Raw genomic sequence first — 23,376 nt, forward strand, 5'->3', positions numbered from 1 at the left:
ACTCCATCACTATTATTAGGGATTTTCCTACTTTTACTTATATTTTATCAAAAAAGTACTAAGTGTCAAAGTTTTACTTTTATTCTAGCATATTTCGGGATGAATACCCAAATATTCACCCTAGCTAGACAGGGTGACCTAATTTCCCTACAAATAATAAACACATGGACTGTATCTACACCCATCAACGGACTACAGCCTAGCTTCTCCGTTTTTGGGCACCAAGAAAAAAACGGAGAACCCGGGCAGCGGGGCGTGGAGGGGGGTGTACTCCATCACTATTATTAGGGATTTTCCTACTTTTACTTATATTTTATCAAAAAAGTACTAAGTGTCAAAGTTTTACTTTTATTCTAGCATATTTCGGGATGAATACCCAAATATTCACCCTAGCTAGACAGGGTGACCTAATTTCCCTACAAATAATATAAGACTCTTCAAGAATATACCTAACCCCTATACAGATTTAGAGCTAATGCAGCCAGCTCTTATCTTATAGCACAAAAGTATATTTTGAACAAACACCCTAAATAGTAAAAGATTCTCTTATACATAATTCTACAAATTACTGCCACTAGCTCTATACTACACACTCTTAAACAATACCCAGATATCGAGAGTGGGGGTGTACTCCATCACTATTATTAGGGATTTTCCTACTTTTACTTATATTTTATCAAAAAAGTACTAAGTGTCAAAGTTTTACTTTTATTCTAGCATATTTCGGGATGAATACCCAAATATTCACCCTAGCTAGACAGGGTGACCTAATTTCCCTACAAATAATAAACACATGGACTGTATCTACATCCATCAACGGACTACAGCCTAGCTTCTCCGTTTTTGGGCACCAAGAAAAAAACGGAGAACCCGGGCAGCGGGGCGTGGAGGGGGTGTACTCCATCACTATTATTAGGGATTTTCCTACTTTTACTTATATTTTATCAAAAAAGTACTAAGTGTCAAAGTTTTACTTTTATTCTAGCATATTTCGGGATGAATACCCAAATATTCACCCTAGCTAGACAGGGTGACCTAATTTCCCTACAAATAATAAACACATGGACTGTATCTACACCCATCAACGGACTACAGCCTAGCTTCTCCGTTTTTGGGCACCAAGAAAAAAACGGAGAACCCGGGCAGCGGGGCGGGGAGGGGGGTGTACTCCATCACTATTATTAGGGATTTTCCTACTTTTACTTATATTTTATCAAAAAAGTACTAAGTGTCAAAGTTTTACTTTTATTCTAGCATATTTCGGGATGAATACCCAAATATTCACCCTAGCTAGACAGGGTGACCTAATTTCCCTACAAATAATAAACACATGGACTGTATCTACACCCATCAACGGACTACAGCCTAGCTTCTCCGTTTTTGGGCACCAAGAAAAAAACGGAGAACCCGGGCAGCGGGGCGGGGAGGGGGGTGTACTCCATCACTATTATTAGGGATTTTCCTACTTTTACTTATATTTTATCAAAAAAGTACTAAGTGTCAAAGTTTTACTTTTATTCTAGCATATTTCGGGATGAATACCCAAATATTCACCCTAGCTAGACAGGGTGACCTAATTTCCCTACAAATAATATAAGACTCTTCAAGAATATACCTAACCCCTATACAGATTTAGAGCTAATGCAGCCAGCTCTTATCTTATAGCACAAAAGTATATTTTGAACAAACACCCTAAATAGTAAAAGATTCTCTTATACATAATTCTACAAATTACTGCCACTAGCTCTATACTACACACTCTTAAACAATACCCAGATATCGAGAGTGGGGGTGTACTCCATCACTATTATTAGGGATTTTCCTACTTTTACTTATATTTTATCAAAAAAGTACTAAGTGTCAAAGTTTTACTTTTATTCTAGCATATTTCGGGATGAATACCCAAATATTCACCCTAGCTAGACAGGGTGACCTAATTTCCCTACAAATAATAAACACATGGACTGTATCTACATCCATCAACGGACTACAGCCTAGCTTCTCCGTTTTTGGGCACCAAGAAAAAAACGGAGAACCCGGGCAGGGGGCGTGGAGGGGGTGTACTCCATCACTATTATTAGGGATTTTCCTACTTTTACTTATATTTTATCAAAAAAGTACTAAGTGTCAAAGTTTTACTTTTATTCTAGCATATTTCGGGATGAATACCCAAATATTCACCCTAGCTAGACAGGGTGACCTAATTTCCCTACAAATAATAAACACATGGACTGTATCTACACCCATCAACGGACTACAGCCTAGCTTCTCCGTTTTTGGGCACCAAGAAAAAACGGAGCAGCGGGGCGGGGAGGGGGTGTACTCCATCACTATTATTAGGGATTTTCCTACTTTTACTTATATTTTATCAAAAAAGTACTAAGTGTCAAAGTTTTACTTTTATTCTAGCATATTTCGGGATGAATACCCAAATATTCACCCTAGCTAGACAGGGTGACCTAATTTCCCTACAAACATAGTAATATTACACCCACCTAAACCCTGGGCAACAGCCTCCTTCAGATTTGCAATCTAATATGATTTTTCACTTCAGGGTTAACAGTAAGGTTATTTCCTATATGTAATTTTACAGATTACCGCTTTAATCAGCCATACTACCAGTGTTTATTTCCCGTTGATTATTCTCAACAAACCACAAAGATATTGGAACCCTATACCTTCTATTTGGAGCCTGATCTGGTCTCATCGGAGCATGCCTAAGCATACTCATACGAATAGAACTAACACAACCAGGCTCGCTCTTTGGAAGCGATCAAATTTTTAACGTGTTAGTTACAGCCCACGCATTTATTATAATCTTTTTCATAGTTATACCCATTATAATTGGGGGCTTCGGAAACTGACTAATCCCACTAATAATTGGAGCCCCAGACATAGCCTTCCCGCGAATAAACAACATAAGCTTCTGACTCTTACCACCAGCACTTATCCTCCTCCTTTCCTCCTCATACGTAGAAGCAGGGGCAGGCACTGGCTGAACAGTATACCCCCCACTCTCAGGAAACCTAGTTCATTCAGGCCCATCAGTAGACTTGGCCATTTTCTCTCTTCATCTGGCAGGAGCCTCCTCTATCCTAGGGGCAATTAACTTTATTACAACATGTATTAACATAAAACCCAAATCAATACCAATATTTAATATCCCCTTATTTGTTTGATCTGTATTAATTACCGCTATTATACTTCTTCTAGCTCTCCCAGTACTAGCAGCAGCAATCACTATACTTCTAACAGACCGTAACATCAACACTTCTTTTTTTGACCCAGCAGGGGGCGGAGACCCAGTACTATTTCAACATTTATTTTGATTCTTTGGCCACCCAGAAGTTTATATTCTTATTTTACCCGGATTCGGAATTATCTCAAGCATTATCACTTTCCACACAGGAAAAAAAAACACATTTGGATATACAAGCATAATCTGAGCAATAATGTCAATTGCAATTTTAGGCTTTGTTGTATGAGCTCACCATATATTTACAGTAGGCCTAGATATTGATAGCCGAGCCTACTTTACAGCAGCAACAATAATTATTGCAATTCCTACAGGAATTAAAGTCTTTGGCTGATTAGCCACCCTGACAGGAGGCCAAATTAAATGAGAAGCCCCAATCTACTGAGCCCTCGGTTTCATTTTTTTATTCACTGTTGGCGGAATAACAGGTATTATTTTAGCAAACTCATCTCTAGATATCGTGCTCCACGACACCTATTATGTTGTAGCACATTTTCACTACGTTTTATCAATAGGGGCGGTATTTGCCATTATAGGAGGACTCACACACTGATTCCCACTATTTACAGGTTTTACACTTAATCAAACGCTAACAAAAACCCAATTCTGAGTGATATTCATTGGAGTAAATATAACATTTTTTCCCCAACATTTCTTAGGCTTATCTGGTATACCACGACGATATTCTGACTTTCCAGATGCTTTTACACTGTGAAATACAATATCATCAATTGGATCTACCATCTCCCTTATTGCTGTACTTATATCCCTATTCATTGTCTGAGAAGCTCTCGCATACAAACGAGAGCTCTTTATACCTCTCGGAAAAAAAACACACATTGAATGATTTTATGGTACCCCGCCGCCTCAACATACCCACGTTGAGCCAACATTCTTATTAAACAACTCGTACGCCCCAATCCGGGACCTAATTTCCCACTTAGAGTGACCCTGACCCGAGAAAAGGCAGATCTAACTGCCATCCATTAATTTCAAATTAACCGCATACTCATGCTCTATCCTCGAGAACCTAGTAAAATCAATTACATGGCCTTGTCATGGCCAAATTACAATCCTGTGGTTCTCAGTGCCATACGCAACCCAACTTACCCTACAAGAAGCCACAGGACCCACAATAGAAGAAGTAATCTTCCTACATGACCATGTATTATTACTCACATGCTTAATATCTATAGTAATTTTAATATTTACTATCACCGCAACCTCAACAGCCCTAACACACAACGACCCAACAGAAGAAGTAGAACAACTAGAAGCAGCTTGAACCGCTGCCCCTATTATAATTTTAATTCTCACAGCCCTACCCTCAGTTCGATCTCTTTATTTAATAGAAGAAGTATTTGACCCTCATCTAACTATTAAAACAACCGGACATCAATGATACTGAAATTATGAATATTCTGATAATACCCAAACATCATTTGACTCTTATATGATTCAAACAGAAAATTTACAAAGCGGGGGCCCGCGCCTTCTCGAAGTAGACCACCGCATGATTATACCTGCAGGCCTGCAGGCCCGCATTATTGTAACCGCAGAAGACGTCCTTCATTCCTGAACAATTCCATCTCTTGGAGTAAAAGTAGACGCAGTCCCAGGACGCCTTAACCAACTTCCCTTAACCACATCACGAGTTGGTGTATTCTTTGGCCAATGTTCAGAAATCTGCGGGGCCAACCACAGTTTTATACCAATCGCAATTGAAGCAATCCCACTACCTAATTTTGAACAATGATTAATTAAATAGTCACGGAGAAGCTTTTATAGCATTAACCTTTTAAGTTAAAGAAGAAACACACTTTCCTCAGTGAATGCCCCAACTGGATACAGTTTATATTTTTCTAATCTTTACATGAACCTGACTTGTTATTTATTTAATAACTCAAAAAATTAAGACCTTCCTGCTAATTTCAAAAAAGAAAGACCAACAAACTAAGCCCAACACACCCAGCCCCCATGAATACAAACCTATTTGAACAATTTAAAAGCCCAGAACTCTTATATATCCCAACTATAATTTTATCTATACTTATCCCACTCCTATTAATACACCACAAACCTAAACTCTTAGGAAACCGAATAACAACCGCCCTTACATGAACTTTAAAATCCACTACAACCAATATAACCACACAACTATCCGAAACAGGACAAAAATGATGTCGTATCCTTATAAGCTTACTTTTTTTTATCCTGATATCCAATATTCTAGGCCTCCTTCCATATACCTTTACACCAACTTCCCAATTATCAATAAACATAACACTAGCTATCCCCATATGAATAGCCACAGTCATCACCGGAATGACCAAAAACCCATCAACCACACTAGCCCACATGCTCCCAGAAGGATCCCCAACCCCTCTAATCCCATTCATAATTATAATTGAAACTGTTAGCCTCATTATACGACCCCTAGCACTAGGAGTCCGACTCACAGCTAACATTACAGCAGGTCACCTACTTATAACAATAATTAGCTCAACCGCACTTAACTTTTCTTTCTCCTATGTTTCTCTAAGCTTCCTCATATGAGCTCTACTTTTTTTATTAACTATCCTTGAATTAGCAGTAGCCTGCATCCAGGCCTATGTTTTTGTATTATTAATTATTTTGTACTTACAAGAAAACACATAATGACCCACCAACTTCACCAATATCACCTAATGGACCCTAGTCCATGACCTCTAACTGGAGCCATAGGCTCCATACTTATAGCCTCTGGACTAGCCATCTGATTTCACACAAACTCCTCCTCCATCCTTAAACTAGGACTTCTAACTACTATACTTACAATAATTCAATGATGACGAGATGTTGTCCGAGAAAGCACGTATCAAGGACATCACACAAAAGGAGTACAAAAAAATATACGCTATGGTATAATCTTGTTTATTACATCAGAAATTTTCTTCTTCCTAGGATTCTTCTGAGCCCTATACCACGTAAGTTTAATTCCAACACCAGAGTTAGGTTCAGAATGACCTCCTACAGGGGTGGTCCCCCTTAACCCCATAGACGTCCCACTCTTAAACACAGCAGTATTACTCTCATCCGGAGCAACAATTACATGATCCCACCACTCCCTAACAAAGGGAAATAAAAAAGAAGCAACCCTAGCCCTCATTATCACAGTTGTCCTAGGAGGTTACTTTACAGCCCTCCAAGCAACCGAATATATAGAAACCCCATTTACCATTTCAGATAGTGTTTACGGCTCACTTTTCTTCGTAACTACAGGATTTCACGGACTTCACGTAATTATTGGCACCTCTTTTCTAATGGTCTGCCTACTACGTCTAACCCATCATCACCTTACAACCACCCACCACTTTGGTTATGAAGCCGCAATCTGATATTGACACTTCGTAGATGTTGTTTGACTATTCCTCTATGTCTCAGTATACTGATGAGGATCCTATTTCTTTAGTATACCAGTATTAATGCCTTCCAAGCATTAGGCCCCACAAGGGAAGAAATAATTAACTTTATAATCTTTATTACTCTCTCTCTTCTAACAACTGTCCTATTATACTTCATTAACACGTACACCACCTCCAAACCAGACACTAATAAACTCTCACCCTATGAATGCGGCTTTGACCCAACAGACAACGCACGCACACCAATTTCTATCCAATTCTTCTTAGTCGCTATCTTGTTTATCCTCTTTGACCTAGAAATTGTACTCCTCCTCCCTGTCGTATGAAGCATAAACACCAACCCCCCCTACACCACTTTTACCCTAATCATTACCCTCATCACCATTCTCACACTAGGCCTACTATATGAATGACTACAAGGAGGCCTAGAATGAGTAGAATATTTAAGGTAGTCTAATCAGACACCCGATTTCGACTCGGGAAATCTTAATCATTAAGCCTTAAAAATGGAAACAGCCAAAACTATACTATTTATAGCCTTTACAATTACTATCACAAGCCTTTCCATACAACACAAACACCTTATACTTGCCCTCATATGCTTAGAAACAATAATGCTTATTGTATTTTCTATGTTAGTAATATTTACCTCAACTTCAACAACCACAACACAAACCCCCATATCAATTGTAATACTATCTTTATCTGTGTGTGGAGCCGCCGTTGGCCTCAGCCTAGTAGTTGCAATCACACGCACTCACGGAAATGACTTCCTAAAAAATCTAAGTCTACTATAATGCTTAAAATTTTATACATAACCTCTATATTAATTCCTACTATCTTTACTATTAAACCAAAAATACTCTACACAACATCAATTTCCTACACATTCTTACTCGCCACACTAAGCTTAAATTTACTAGAACCAACCTCCAATAACCATCTTTTTCTTGACTCAAGCTCAACCCCTTTATTCGTACTATCTTTCTGACTCCTACCAATTACAGTAATAGCAGGCCAACATGCAATAACCAAAGAGCCAACTCAACGACAACGAACATACCTAATAACAATCGTACTTCTTCAAGTATTTATTGCAGCAACATTTACAGCCTACAACCTCACACTAATATACATTATATTTGAAGCCACTCTCATTCCAACCCTTATTATTATTACCCGATGAGGACAACAAGCAGAACGACTCACTGCAGGAACCTACTTTATACTTTATACCTTAACAACCTCAATACCACTTCTTATAGCAATCATTTTCCTCAACAACTCCTCCAACACCCCAACACTGTTTATCCAAACAGCACAAACCCCATGGCAGCTAAGCGAGCTATTATGAATAGCCTGCTTAGCTGCCTTTTTAGCGAAAATACCAATCTACGGATTACACCTATGATTACCAAAAGCACATGTTGAAGCCCCCATTGTGGGCTCCATAGTACTAGCCGCAATTTTGCTAAAACTTGGAGGATATGGAATTATACGCTTAACACAAATCCTTCCCGTAATAAAAACTGATATATTTTTACCATTTATCGTGCTAGCTCTGTGAGGGGCCACCCTAGCAAACCTGACCTGTCTACAACAAACAGACCTTAAATCCTTAATCGCATATTCATCAATTAGCCACATAGGCCTAGTAATTGCAGCAATCGCTATTCAAACACAATGAAGCCTAGCCGGAGCTATAGCCCTCATAATTGCCCACGGTTTTACTTCCTCAGCACTATTTTGCTTAGCAAACATCACCTATGAACGAACTAAAACCCGAATTATAAACCTTACACGAGGGTTTCATAACCTCCTACCAATAATCACAATATGATGACTTTTAATTAACCTAATAAATATTGCAACCCCACCCAGTCTAAATTTTACAGGAGAACTGCTTATTGCATCCTCCCTGTTCTATTGATGCCCCATTACAATAACTATATTTGGAATATCCATACTAATTACAGCACTATATTCCCTTCACATATTTTTATCTACACAAATAGGCACACCCCTTACTAATTCTAAAATCGCACAAACACACTCACGAGAACACCTCCTCATAACCCTCCACACACTACCACTAATATTAGTCTCTATAAAACCTGAACTTATATTTAGGTGCGCGTAATTTAAATAAAATGTCATGCTGTGACCATGATAATAGGAGTCTCTCCTCACACACCACGAGGGTGTCATAAGATCTGCTAACTCTTTTACCTGGAACTAAACTCCAGCCCCCTCTACCAAAGGATAGTAGTATTCCACTGGTCTTAGGCACCAAAACCCTTGGTGCAAATCCAAGTGGTAGAATAATGGACCTTATCTCCCCAACAATTATACTTACTACTTTCTTATCCCTAATTGCACTAATCATACAACCACAAACAATACAAAATATAAAGAAAAACCTTATATTATTATTTTTTCTAAACTTAGTCCCTATTAACCCCCTCCTTAACAATAAAGAACTTACAATATCATTCCCACCACTAATTAATGTAATGACAGAAAACATTAACATCTCTGTTACATTAGACACCCTATCACTTATATTCTTTCCCATCGCCCTATTCATTACATGATCTATCACAGAATTTTCTATTTGGTATATATCATCAGACCCCCTCAACAATAAATTTACCAAGTACCTACTAATCTTTTTAATTACTATATTAACTATTATTTCAGCAAATAATCTATACCAACTTTTCATCGGGTGAGAAGGCGTAGGAATTATATCTTTTCTCCTAATTGGATGATGATCTGGTCGCCCAGACGCCAACACAGCCGCACTCCAAGCTATTGCCTACAATCGCATCGGAGACATTGGCCTTATTTTAACAACCCTATGACTAATAACTTCATCATCTATTAACTTACAAGAACTTATCTTTCAACACGAAATAATATACACCATTCCAACAATAGGCCTATTAGCTGCAGCCATGGGAAAATCCGCACAATTTGGCCTACACCCCTGACTTCCTTCCGCTATAGAAGGCCCAACCCCTGTATCAGCCCTACTACACTCCAGCACTATAGTCGTAGCAGGAGTTTTTTTACTCATCCGACTTTACCCAACATATTGCAACAACAAAACCATAACTACAATCTGCCTTCTAGTAGGATCTATAACAACTATATTTGCTGCAACCGCAGCAACAACCCACTACGACATTAAAAAGATTATCGCACTATCAACCACAAGCCAACTAGGCTTAATAATAACCATAATCGGCCTCAATCAACCAACACTAGCTTTTCTCCACATAGCTACTCACTCTTTTTTTAAAGCCTTATTATTCCTATGCTCAGGATCATTTACTCATAACCTGAATAACGAACAAGATATCCGAATGATAGGAGGCCTAACAAAAACAACCCCTATAACCTCATCATTTATTACAATCGCTAGCTTCTCCCTTATAGGCATACCCTTTCTAACCGGCTTTTACTCAAAAGACACCATCATTGAAACAATAATAAATTCTTATACCAACTCATGAGCCATAACAATGATCTTCATCGCCACCATTATTTCTGCCGTCTACAGTACACAACTTATTTTATATTTACTCTCCAAATTCCCACGAACAAACCACACCACTAACAAAGAAACAACAAACATCATCACCCCCCTTCTACGTCTAACCGCTGCTTCAACCTTAATAGGTACTCTAGCAAAAACCCTAACTCTACAAACCACAACACTAATTACTATACCAACCATAATTAAACTCACAGCACTAATTGCTACACTTACAGGAGCCTCTCTATCAATAGACATACTCAACACCACCCTCCATTCTAAACCAAAAAAAACAATTACATCCAACCACTTCTTCAACCAGCTAGCTTTCTTCAATATCCCCCACCGAATACTAACCATACAAAGTATAAAACTTAGCCAACAAAAATCCAATGAGCTTATTGATCTATGAACGCTCGAAATACTAGGACCTAAAGGCCTATCAAACTCAATCACCCCGACCATCCACCTCTCAACACAACAAAAAAATATAATCAAAAACTTCCTCCCAATCTTTACCTTCACCATAATTTCCTCTATCCTTCTTCTCTAAAAGAACGCAGACCCCCCTTACAAGATCAACCAATTACTACCAAAATAGAAAACAACACCACAAACAAACCCCAAGAACAAACCACCAAACCCACACCACCCTTAAAATAAAAAACACAAGCACCATTTACCTCTAAACACAACATCTCCTCTCAAACCGTATTAACTATTAACGCATCTAAGACCCAAACACCAACTCACCAAAAACCCAAAATAGCTAAGACCAAAACAAAAATAGCAAAAAACTTAGCCAACCACCCCCGTAGCATATCCACCTTATCCTTCTCTACACTCACACAATAACTAAAAATCACAACCAGACCCCCTAAATAAATAATATAAACTACAAAAGCCATAAAAGTACGACCAAAAACAACCATAAAAAGACAACAAAAAAATGAGACCCCTATAAGAATAATCACCCCTTGATAAGGAACAAAAATATAACCTAACACAGACACACTAAAAACTACAAATATTATTGACATATACACCAAATAATTTATTAAAACCATAATTTTTGCTCTATTAGAGACCTGCGGTACGAAAAACCACTGTTGTAATCAACTACAAAAATCATGCTCAACCAACACACACTTCTACTATTTAATCTTCTCCCAGTAGGAATAAATATCTCTACTTGATGAAATTTTGGCTCAATACTATTAGCCTGCTTAATTTTACAAACTTTAACGGGTTTCCTCCTAGCAATCCATTACACAGCTAACATCAACCTAGCCTTCTCATCTGTCATTCACATTATACGAGACACCCCCCACGGATGAATCTTACAAAACCTCCATGCCATCGGAGCTTCTATATTCTTTATCTGTATCTACATCCACATCGGCCGCGGCCTCTACTACAGTTCCTACCTAAACAAATCAGTATGACTATCAGGTGTTAGCCTACTTATTACTCTAATAGCAACTGCTTTCTTCGGATACGTTCTTCCCTGAGGACAAATATCCTTCTGAGCAGCAACAGTAATTACCAATCTCCTGACAGCCGTACCTTATATTGGCACCTCTCTAACAACTTGACTATGAGGAGGATTCTCAATCAATGACCCTACACTAACACGATTCTTCGCACTTCACTTTATCCTCCCATTCATCATTATATCTTTATCCTCCATCCACATTATTCTTCTTCACGACGAAGGCTCAGGCAACCCACTCGGAACCAACTCAGACACAGACAAAATCCCATTTCACCCCTACCACTCATACAAAGACACCCTAATATTATCTATCCTTATCTCCCTCATACTCATCACTATTTCCCTCGCCCCCAACATCTTTAACGACCCAGATAACTTCTCAAAAGCCAATCCAATAGTTACACCCCAACATATTAAACCAGAATGATACTTTCTATTTGCATACGGAATTCTACGATCAGTCCCAAATAAGCTAGGCGGGACTTTAGCACTAATCTTATCAGTCTCCATCCTAATCTCAATACCATTTACCCACACCTCTTACATTCGATCAATGACCTTTCGCCCATTTGGACAACTCCTATTCTGAACCCTAATTACTACCTTCATTACAATTACATGAGCAGCCACTAAACCAGTAGAACCCCCATTTATACTAATTAGCCAAATAACCTCTCTACTCTACTTCCTATTCTTCATTATAAACCCCATTCTAGGTTGACTAGAAAATAAACTCTCTATACCACCCACATGCCCTGGTAGCTTAACTCACAAAGCATTGTTCTTGTAAACCAAAGACGGGCCCTTCCCCCAGAGCATCAAAGAGGGACTTCCATCTCTAGCCCCCAAAGCTAACATTTTATCTTAAACTACTCTTTGATTGCCCCCTCCGGGGGTGTATCCCCAACCATATGCCCCCTCCGGGGGTGTATCCCCAACCATATGCCCCCTCCGGGGGTGTATCCCCAACCATATGCCCCCTCCGGGGGTGTATCCCCAACCATATGCCCCCTCCGGGGGTGTATCCCCAACCATATGCCCCCTCCGGGGGTGTATCCCCAACCATATGCCCCCTCCGGGGGTGTATCCCCGACCATATGCCCCCTCCGGGGGTGTATCCCCGACCATATGCCCCCTCCGGGGGTGTATCCCCAACCATATGCCCCCTCCGGGGGTGTATCCCCAACCATATGCCCCCTCCGGGGGTGTATCCCCGACCATATGCCCCCTCCGGGGGTGTATCCCCGACCATATGCCCCCTCCGGGGGTGTATCCCCGACCATATGCCCCCTCCGGGGGTGTATCCCGGCCCATAGATTAATGTATCTCTTATACATTAGTCTTACTTTGCTATGTATAATCCACATAAGTGATTTGCCCCATGCATATAAGCCAGTATTGTATAATAATGATTAGTACGATATGTTAGTATGTATAATCCACATTAACGATTTGCCCCACGCATATAAGCCAGTATTTTATATTAATGATTATTAAGACATATTGGTTTAATAGCACACTCCTTATCCACCTCATATTCTGGGTCGTTCCATGCACGGTACGTCTGGGGACGTGACTCGTTATTCATAATTACTCACGAATATCCTGTTCCAACTGGTATCCCATGATCTAGTCCAGCCCGAGAAATCCTCTATCCTTCAGCGTAAAGCATGGCAGTCCCGCTTTTCACGTCCATGTATTGTAACTCCTCCCACAGTGCCTTTTACGAGACCACTGGTTACTCTTTCAGGTTCATTTCGATGGCCCGGAACCATCCCTCATTCCCAGCTTTTTACGACGCCTTCATCGCACCCTCTATATTGGTACATACACCCTCATGTTTAGATCACGCATGCTCGATCCACCCCTGGTAATTTTTATTTTTTAACGGCTTTCTTCAACCCCCCCTTGCCCGCGGCTTCCTCTCGGACGTGTACAACTCCAGTTCATCTTGAGCATACCCACGTTCCAGTGCTTATTGGACATATTATTAATCTGGCATATTCCCCCATATATTACAATCTTTCCATGGTTTTTAGACATACTTTTCTTATTCCTACTACTCTCCAGCCATTCTCTACAAATTTTTATTGGATATTTTCCCACAAAACACTTTTTTGCAGCCTGATTTTTTAAAAATCATATCGTATTTTGAAAGACAAATTAATCAATAAAATCCAACAAACCCGTTTTCTTATAATAAAGCACCATTACATCTTGCATATGAACCCCTTTGTACTTTCAAAGGCACAACCCCTACATATCTGTGAAAAAGATTTCACATATTTATTAATTAATTATCCTATCTTATATTTAAATCCGGAGATTCTCTATTATAAATAGAATTCACTGTAAAAAGTATTTTTATACAATATTAATTAATTTGCCTTTACTAATATTAAATCCGGGGATTCTCTATTTCATAAAGAAATTATCTGTGAAAAAGATTTCACATATTTATTAATTAATTATCCTATCTTATATTTAAATCCGGAGATTCTCTATTATAAATAGAATTCACTGTAAAAAGTATTTTTATACAATATTAATTAATTTGCCTTTACTAATATTAAATCCGGGGATTCTCTATTTCATAAAGAAATTATCTGTGAAAAAGATTTCACATATTTATTAATTAATTATCCTATCTTATATTTAAATCCGGAGATTCTCTATTATAAATAGAATTCACTGTAAAAAGTATTTTTATACAATATTAATTAATTTGCCTTTACTAATATTAAATCCGGGGATTCTCTATTTCATAAAGAAATTATCTGTGAAAAAGATTTCACATATTTATTAATTAATTATCCTATCTTATATTTAAATCCGGAGATTCTCTATTATAAATAGAATTCACTGTAAAAAGTATTTTTATACAATATTAATTAATTTGCCTTTACTAATATTAAATCCGGGGATTCTCTATTTCATAAAGAAATTATCTGTGAAAAAGATTTCACATATTTATTAATTAATTATCCTATCTTATATTTAAATCCGGAGATTCTCTATTATAAATAGAATTCACTGTAAAAAGTATTTTTATACAATATTAATTAATTTGCCTTTACTAATATTAAATCCGGGGATTCTCTATTTCATAAAGAAATTATCTGTGAAAAAGATTTCACATATTTATTAATTAATTATCCTATCTTATATTTAAATCCGGGGATTCTCTATTATAAATAGAATTCACTGTAAAAAGTATTTTTATACAATATTAATTAATTTGCCTTTACTAATTTTAAATCCGGGGATTCTCTATTTCATAAAGAAATTATCTGTGAAAAAGATTTCACATATTTATTAATTAATTATCCTATCTTATATTTAAATCCGGGGATTCTCTATTATAAATAGAATTCACTGTAAAAAGTATTTTTATACAATATTAATTAATTTGCCTTTACTAATATTAAATCCGGGGATTCTCTATTTCATAAAGAAATTATCTGTGAAAAAGATTTCACATATTTATTAATTAATTATCCTATCTTATATTTAAATCCGGAGATTCTCTATTATAAATAGAATTCACTGTAAAAAGTATTTTTATACAATATTAATTAATTTGCCTTTACTAATATTAAATCCGGGGATTCTCTATTTCATAAAGAAATTATCTGTGAAAAAGATTTCACATATTTATTAATTAATTATCCTATCTTATATTTAAATCCGGGGATTCTCTATTATAAATAGAATTCACTGTAAAAAGTATTTTTATACAATATTAATTAATTTGCCTTTACTAATATTAAATCCGGAGATTCTCTATTATAAATAGAATTCACTGTAAAAAGTATTTTTATACAATATTAATTAATTTGCCTTTACTAATATTAAATCCGGAGATTCTCTATTATAAATAGAATTCACTGTAAAAAGTATTTTTATACAATATTAATTAATTTGCCTTTACTAATATTAAATCCGGGGATTCTCTATTTCATAAAGAAATTATCTGTGAAAAAGATTTCACATATTTATTAATTAATTATCCTATCTTATATTTAAATCCGGGGATTCTCTATTTCATAAAGAAATTATCTGTGAAAAAGATTTCACATATTTATTAATTAATTATCCTATCTTATATTTAAATCCGGGGATTCTCTATTATAAATAGAATTCACTGTAAAAAGTATTTTTATACAATATTAATTAATTTGCCTTTACTAATATTAAATCCGGGGATTCTCTATTTCATAAAGAAATTATCTGTGAAAAAGATTTCACATATTTATTAATTAATTATCCTATCTTATATTTAAATCCGGGGATTCTCTATTTCATAAAGAAATCATCTGTGAAAAAGATTTCACATATTTATTAATTAATTATCCTATCTTATATTTAAATCCGGGGATTCTCTATTATAAATAGAATTCACTGTAAAAAGTATTTTTATACAATATTAATTAATTTGCCTTTACTAATATTAAATCCGGGGATTCTCTATTTCATAAAGAAATTATCTGTGAAAAAGATTTCACATATTTATTAATTAATTATCCTATCTTATATTTAAATCCGGAGATTCTTTATATGTTATCATAGCTTATTACTAAAGCATAGCACTGAAAATGCTAAGATGGGTTTTACCTGATTAACACAAGGTCTTGGTTTTGAACCTCTAATTACCTTCACCCTTTAATTATACATGCAAGCCTCCCCACAACAGTGAATCAACCCACTAACATCTAGTACGAAAGGTATCAGGCAACCGCCTAAAACACCCAGCAATAAGCCACACCCACACGGGCATACCCGCAGCAGTAATTAATATTAAGCCATAAGCCTAAGCTTGACCTAGAAAAAGAGTTTTAGGGTCGGTTAATCTCGTGCCAGCGACCGCGGTTATACGATAGACCCAAGATAATTACACCGGCGTAAAGTATGACTAAATGACAGTAACACTATTAAGAAAGAAACCCCCCCCAGCCGTAAAAAGCCACAGGCCATATGAACCAGACCCTTAATAACTCAAACCTCACCAACTCATGAAAGCCACGACACAAACTAAGATTAGATACCTTACTATGCCCGGCCATAACACGACAATTAAACAACAATTTGTTCGCCAAATAACTACGAGTACAAACTTAAAATTTAAAAGACTTGACGGTACCCCATATCAACCTAGAGGAGCCTGTCCAATAAGCCGATACCCCACGATCAACCCAACACACTCTAGCCCTACAGTCTATATACCGCCGTCGCCAGTTCACCTTGCAAAAGAAACAAAGTGAGCACAATAGACCATATCTAACACGACAGGTCGAGGTGTAACTAATGAGTATGTAAAGATGGGCTACATTTTCTAAAACAGAAAATCACGGATAAACCATGAAACTAAAAACTGAAGGAGGATTTAGCAGTATGCTAAGAATAGAACACTAAACAGAAATTAACGCAATGAGGTGCGTACACACCGCCCGTCATCCCTGCCAACAATACTTCTTTCCTACATTAAACCTTACACTTTACTCAAGCAGGGCAAGTCGTAACACGGTAAGCGTACTGGAAAGTGCGCTTAGAAACAAAAAGTAGCTTATAAAAAGCATTCGACCTACACTCGAACGACATTATCAATATAATCTTTTTGAGCCACACAACTCTCTTACACAAATATCCTATAATATATCAAACAAAACATTTGACCCACTCAGTAGATGCGATCGAACAGTAAACCAATATAAGTACCGCAAGGAAAATAAAACAAGCAATAAACAGCAAAGACAAAACCTTGTACCTTTTGTATCATGGTTTAGCAAGTTAAAGGTAGACAAGAAGAACTGAAGCCTACCCACCCCGAAACCAGGTGAGCTACTTTAAAGTAGCCCAACTAGAGCCAACCCATCCCTGTAGCAAAAGGGTGGGACAACTTAAAAGTAGAAGTGAAAAGCCCATCGAACCCGGAGATAGCTGGCTACCTAACAAAAAGATTTTAGTCTTACTTTAGACCTATAAACCAAATACTAGTCCTCTAAAGAAACTCAATAGGGGTACAGCTCTATTGAAACAGGATACAACCTGAATTTGAGAGAAATCTATTCATCCTCACCCGTAGGCCTTTAAGCAGCCATCTAAAAAAATATCGTTAAAGAATTTTTTACCCAATTCAACAACCCAATGAAAACTCCAAAATAACTAAAGGTGAGCTCATACTTATGAACACCATTATGCTAAAACTAATAATAAGATACCCTCTCTATAACGCACCCATCCACTAGAAACGGACCCCCCACTAGTCATTAACAGACCACAATAGGTAAACCATTAACTAATTCTCACTTACCCCATTACTGTGACACCAACACAGGAGCGTTAAAAAGAAAGATTAAACACTATAAAAGGAACTCGGCAACCTAAACCCCAACTGTTTAACAAAAACATAACCTTTAGCCCTATTAACAGTATTAAAGGCAACGCCTGCCCAGTGAATAATTAAACGGCCGCGGTACTCTAACCGTGCAAAGGTAGCATAATCATTTGTCCACTAATTATGGACTAGTATGAAAGGCAAAATGAGGGTTCAACTGTCTCTTATAGTGAGTCAATTAAACTGATCTCCCAGTAAAAAAGCTGGAATAAACACACAAGACCAGAAGACCCTGTGAAGCTTAAACTAAACTATTAAACCACATAATAATTACTTTCGGTTGGGGCGACCTCGGAAAAAAAAGAACTTCCAAATTAGTGACATCAATCACCCCATAGGCCAACAAGCCACATACGACCCAGTACACCTGATAATTGAACCAAGTTACTCCAGGGATAACAGCGCCATCTTCTTCAAGAGTCCATATCAAAAAGAAGGTTTACGACCTCGATGTTGGATCAGGACATCCCAATGGTGTAGCCGCTATTAAAGGTTCGTTTGTTCAACGATTAACAGTCCTACGTGATCTGAGTTCAGACCGGAGCAATCCAGGTCGGTTTCTATCTATGTTTAACCACTCCGCCCAGTACGAAAGGACCGACGAAGCGGAGCCAATACTAAAGATACGCTCTTAACTACAAACCAAATACTACCTCCCCATTTTTAAACCAAGATAAGGTTAATTAAGATAAACCTCTTAATAATTTACTCAATCTTTCTTAACACCATAAACACCCTTCTCTACATTCTCCCTATCCTAATTGCTGTCGCATTCCTCACCCTCTTAGAGCGAAAATTAATAGGATACATACAACACCGCAAAGGCCCAAACATCGTAGGCCCAGAAGGCCTCCTCCAACCAATCGCAGACGGACTAAAACTAATTATTAAAGAATCAACCAAACCCTCCATATCATCACCCATCCTATTTATACTTTCACCCATCCTAGCACTCACACTAGCCCTAATCACCTGAATACCTATACCAATACCAACCCCATTAATTAACATAAACTTAGGCCTTATATTTATTATAGCCATATCGGGCATATTCACCTACATCATCCTATGATCCGGATGGTCTTCAAACTCAAAATACCCACTACTAGGCTCTATACGAGCTGTAGCACAAATTATTTCCTATGAAGTAACACTCGGCCTAATTATCATCTCAATAGCCACCCACTCTGGTGGATACTCACTCCTCTCTTTCACAGAGACGCAAGAAAAACTATGATTATTCCTATCCTCCTGACCACTAGCTATAATATGATTCACATCCACACTAGCAGAAACCAACCGCTCACCCTTTGACCTAACAGAAGGAGAATCTGAACTAGTTTCAGGATTCAACGTAGAATTCTCAGCAAGCCCATTCGCACTACTATTCCTAGCAGAATATACCAACATCCTATTAATAAACACCCTATCAACAATGATATTCTTCAACCCAGGCACAAACTTCTCACCACTATTTACAACAAATTTACTAGTAAAAACAACTCTCCTCACAACTATATTCCTATGAACCCGCGCCTCATACCCCCGATTCCGATATGACCAACTCATACACCTCCTATGAAAACAATTTCTCCCACTAACCCTAGCAATATGCTTACTAAACTGCTCTTCTCCTACAGCACTATTTGGTGTTCCACCACAATAGAAGCGTGCCTGAGAAAGGACTACTTTGATAGAGTAGACACGGAACTAAATATTCCCGCTTCTCATATGCCCCCTCCGGGGGTGTATCCCCGACCATATGCCCCCTCCGGGGGTGTATCCCGGCCCATAGATTAATGTATCTCTTATACATTAGTCTTACTTTGCTATGTATAATCCACATAAGTGATTTGCCCCATGCATATAAGCCAGTATTGTATAATAATGATTAGTACGATATGTTAGTATGTATAATCCACATTAACGATTTGCCCCACGCATATAAGCCAGTATTTTATATTAATGATTATTAAGACATATTGGTTTAATAGCACACTCCTTATCCACCTCATATTCTGGGTCGTTCCATGCACGGTACGTCTGGGGACGTGACTCGTTATTCATAATTACTCACGAATATCCTGTTCCAACTGGTATCCCATGATCTAGTCCAGCCCGAGAAATCCTCTATCCTTCAGCGTAAAGCATGGCAGTCCCGCTTTTCACGTCCATGTATTGTAACTCCTCCCACAGTGCCTTTTACGAGACCACTGGTTACTCTTTCAGGTTCATTTCGATGGCCCGGAACCATCCCTCATTCCCAGCTTTTTACGACGCCTTCATCGCACCCTCTATATTGGTACATACACCCTCATGTTTAGATCACGCATGCTCGATCCACCCCTGGTAATTTTTATTTTTTAACGGCTTTCTTCAACCCCCCCTTGCCCGCGGCTTCCTCTCGGACGTGTACAACTCCAGTTCATCTTGAGCATACCCACGTTCCAGTGCTTATTGGACATATTATTAATCTGGCATATTCCCCCATATATTACAATCTTTCCATGGTTTTTAGACATACTTTTCTTATTCCTACTACTCTCCAGCCATTCTCTACAAATTTTTATTGGATATTTTCCCACAAAACACTTTTTTGCAGCCTGATTTTTTAAAAATCATATCGTATTTTGAAAGACAAATTAATCAATAAAATCCAACAAACCCGTTTTCTTATAATAAAGCACCATTACATCTTGCATATGAACCCCTTTGTACTTTCAAAGGCACAACCCCTACATATCTGTGAAAAAGATTTCACATATTTATTAATTAATTATCCTATCTTATATTTAAATCCGAGGATTCTCTATTATAAATAGAATTCACTGTAAAAAGTATTTTTATACAATATTAATTAATTTGCCTTTACTAATATTAAATCCGGGGATTCTCTATTTCATAAAGAAATATCTGTGAAAAAGATTTCACATATTTATTAATTAATTATCCTATCTTATATTTAAATCCGGAGATTCTCTATTATAAATAGAATTCACTGTAAAAAGTATTTTTATACAATATTAATTAATTTGCCTTTACTAATATTAAATCCGGGGATTCTCTATTTCATAAAGAAATTATCTGTGAAAAAGATTTCACATATTTATTAATTAATTATCCTATCTTATATTTAAATCCGGAGATTCTCTATTATAAGTAGAATTCACTGTAAAAAGTATTTTTATACAATATTAATTAATTTGCCTTTACTAATATTTAAATCCGGGGATTCTCTATTTCATAAAGAAATCATCTGTGAAAAAGATTTCACATATTTATTAATTAATTATCCTATCTTATATTTAAATCCGGGGATTCTCTATTATAAATAGAATTCACTGTAAAAAGTATTTTTATACAATATTAATTAATTTGCCTTTACTAATATTTAAATCCGGGGATTCTCTATTTCATAAAGAAATTATCTGTGAAAAAGATTTCACATATTTATTAATTAATTATCCTATCTTATATTTAAATCCGGAGATTCTCTATTATAAATAGAATTCACTGTAAAAAGTATTTTTATACAATATTAATTAATTTGCCTTTACTAATATTTAAATCCGGGGATTCTCTATTTCATAAAGAAATTATCTGTGAAAAAGATTTCACATATTTATTAATTAATTATCCTATCTTATATTTAAATCCGGAGATTCTCTATTATAAATAGAATTCACTGTAAAAAGTATTTTTATACAATATTAATTAATTTGCCTTTACTAATATTAAATCCGGGGATTCTCTATTTCATAAAGAAATTATCTGTGAAAAAGATTTCACATATTTATTAATTAATTATCCTATCTTATATTTAAATCCGGGGATTCTCTATTATAAATAGAATTCACTGTAAAAAGTATTTTTATACAATATTAATTAATTTGCCTTTACTAATATTTAAATCCGGGGATTCTCTATTTCATAAAGAAATTATCTGTGAAAAAGATTTCACATATTTATTAATTAATTATCCTATCTTATATTTAAATCCGGAGATTCTCTATTATAAATAGAATTCACTGTAAAAAGTATTTTTATACAATATTAATTAATTTGCCTTTACTAATATTAAATCCGGGGATTCTCTATTTCATAAAGAAATTATCTGTGAAAAAGATTTCACATATTTATTAATTAATTATCCTATCTTATATTTAAATCCGGGGATTCTCTATTATAAATAGAATTCACTGTAAAAAGTATTTTTATACAATATTAATTAATTTGCCTTTACTAATATTAAATCCGGGGATTCTCTATTTCATAAAGAAATTATCTGTGAAAAAGATTTCACATATTTATTAATTAATTATCCTATCTTATATTTAAATCCGGAGATTCTCTATTATAAATAGAATTCACTGTAAAAAGTATTTTTATACAATATTAATTAATTTGCCTTTACTAATATTAAATCCGGGGATTCTCTATTTCATAAAGAAATTATCTGTGAAAAAGATTTCACATATTTATTAATTAATTATCCTATCTTATATTTAAATCCGGGGATTCTCTATTTCATAAAGAAATTATCTGTGAAAAAGATTTCACATATTTATTAATTAATTATCCTATCTTATATTTAAATCCGGGGATTCTCTATTATAAATAGAATTCACTGTAAAAAGTATTTTTATACAATATTAATTAATTTGCCTTTACTAATATTAAATCCGGGGATTCTCTATTTCATAAAGAAATTATCTGTGAAAAAGATTTCACATATTTATTAATTAATTATCCTATCTTATATTTAAATCCGAGGATTCTCTATTATAAATAGAATTCACTGTAAAAAGTATTTTTATACAATATTAATTAATTTGCCTTTACTAATATTAAATCCGGGGATTCTCTATTTCATAAAGAAATTATCTGTGAAAAAGATTTCACATATTTATTAATTAATTATCCTATCTTATATTTAAATCCGGGGATTCTCTATTATAAATAGAATTCACTGTAAAAAGTATTTTTATACAATATTAATTAATTTGCCTTTACTAATATTAAATCCGGGGATTCTCTATTTCATAAAGAAATTATCTGTGAAAAAGATTTCACATATTTATTAATTAATTATCCTATCTTATATTTAAATCCGAGGATTCTCTATTATAAATAGAATTCACTGTAAAAAGTATTTTTATACAATATTAATTAATTTGCCTTTACTAATATTAAATCCGGGGATTCTCTATTTCATAAAGAAATTATCTGTGAAAAAGATTTCACATATTTATTAATTAATTATCCTATCTTATATTTAAATCCGGG

The 23,376-nt window shown here is 35.9% G+C and overlaps 1 protein-coding gene and 1 pseudogene across 1 annotated transcript in view; both read left to right on the forward strand.

The window, feature by feature from the left end:
- LOC139168875 (synaptotagmin-1) overlaps positions 1–23,376 on the forward strand; it is a 455,513-nt gene that overhangs the window by 247,616 nt on the left and 184,521 nt on the right. The gene's annotated exons all lie outside the window — the stretch shown is intronic.
- On the forward strand, positions 8,985–12,448 carry LOC139168873 (NADH-ubiquinone oxidoreductase chain 5-like; annotated as a pseudogene).

The sequence above is a fragment of the Erythrolamprus reginae genome, chromosome 6 (genome assembly GCF_031021105.1).
Source record: "Erythrolamprus reginae isolate rEryReg1 chromosome 6, rEryReg1.hap1, whole genome shotgun sequence".
NCBI lineage: Eukaryota > Metazoa > Chordata > Lepidosauria > Squamata > Dipsadidae > Erythrolamprus > Erythrolamprus reginae.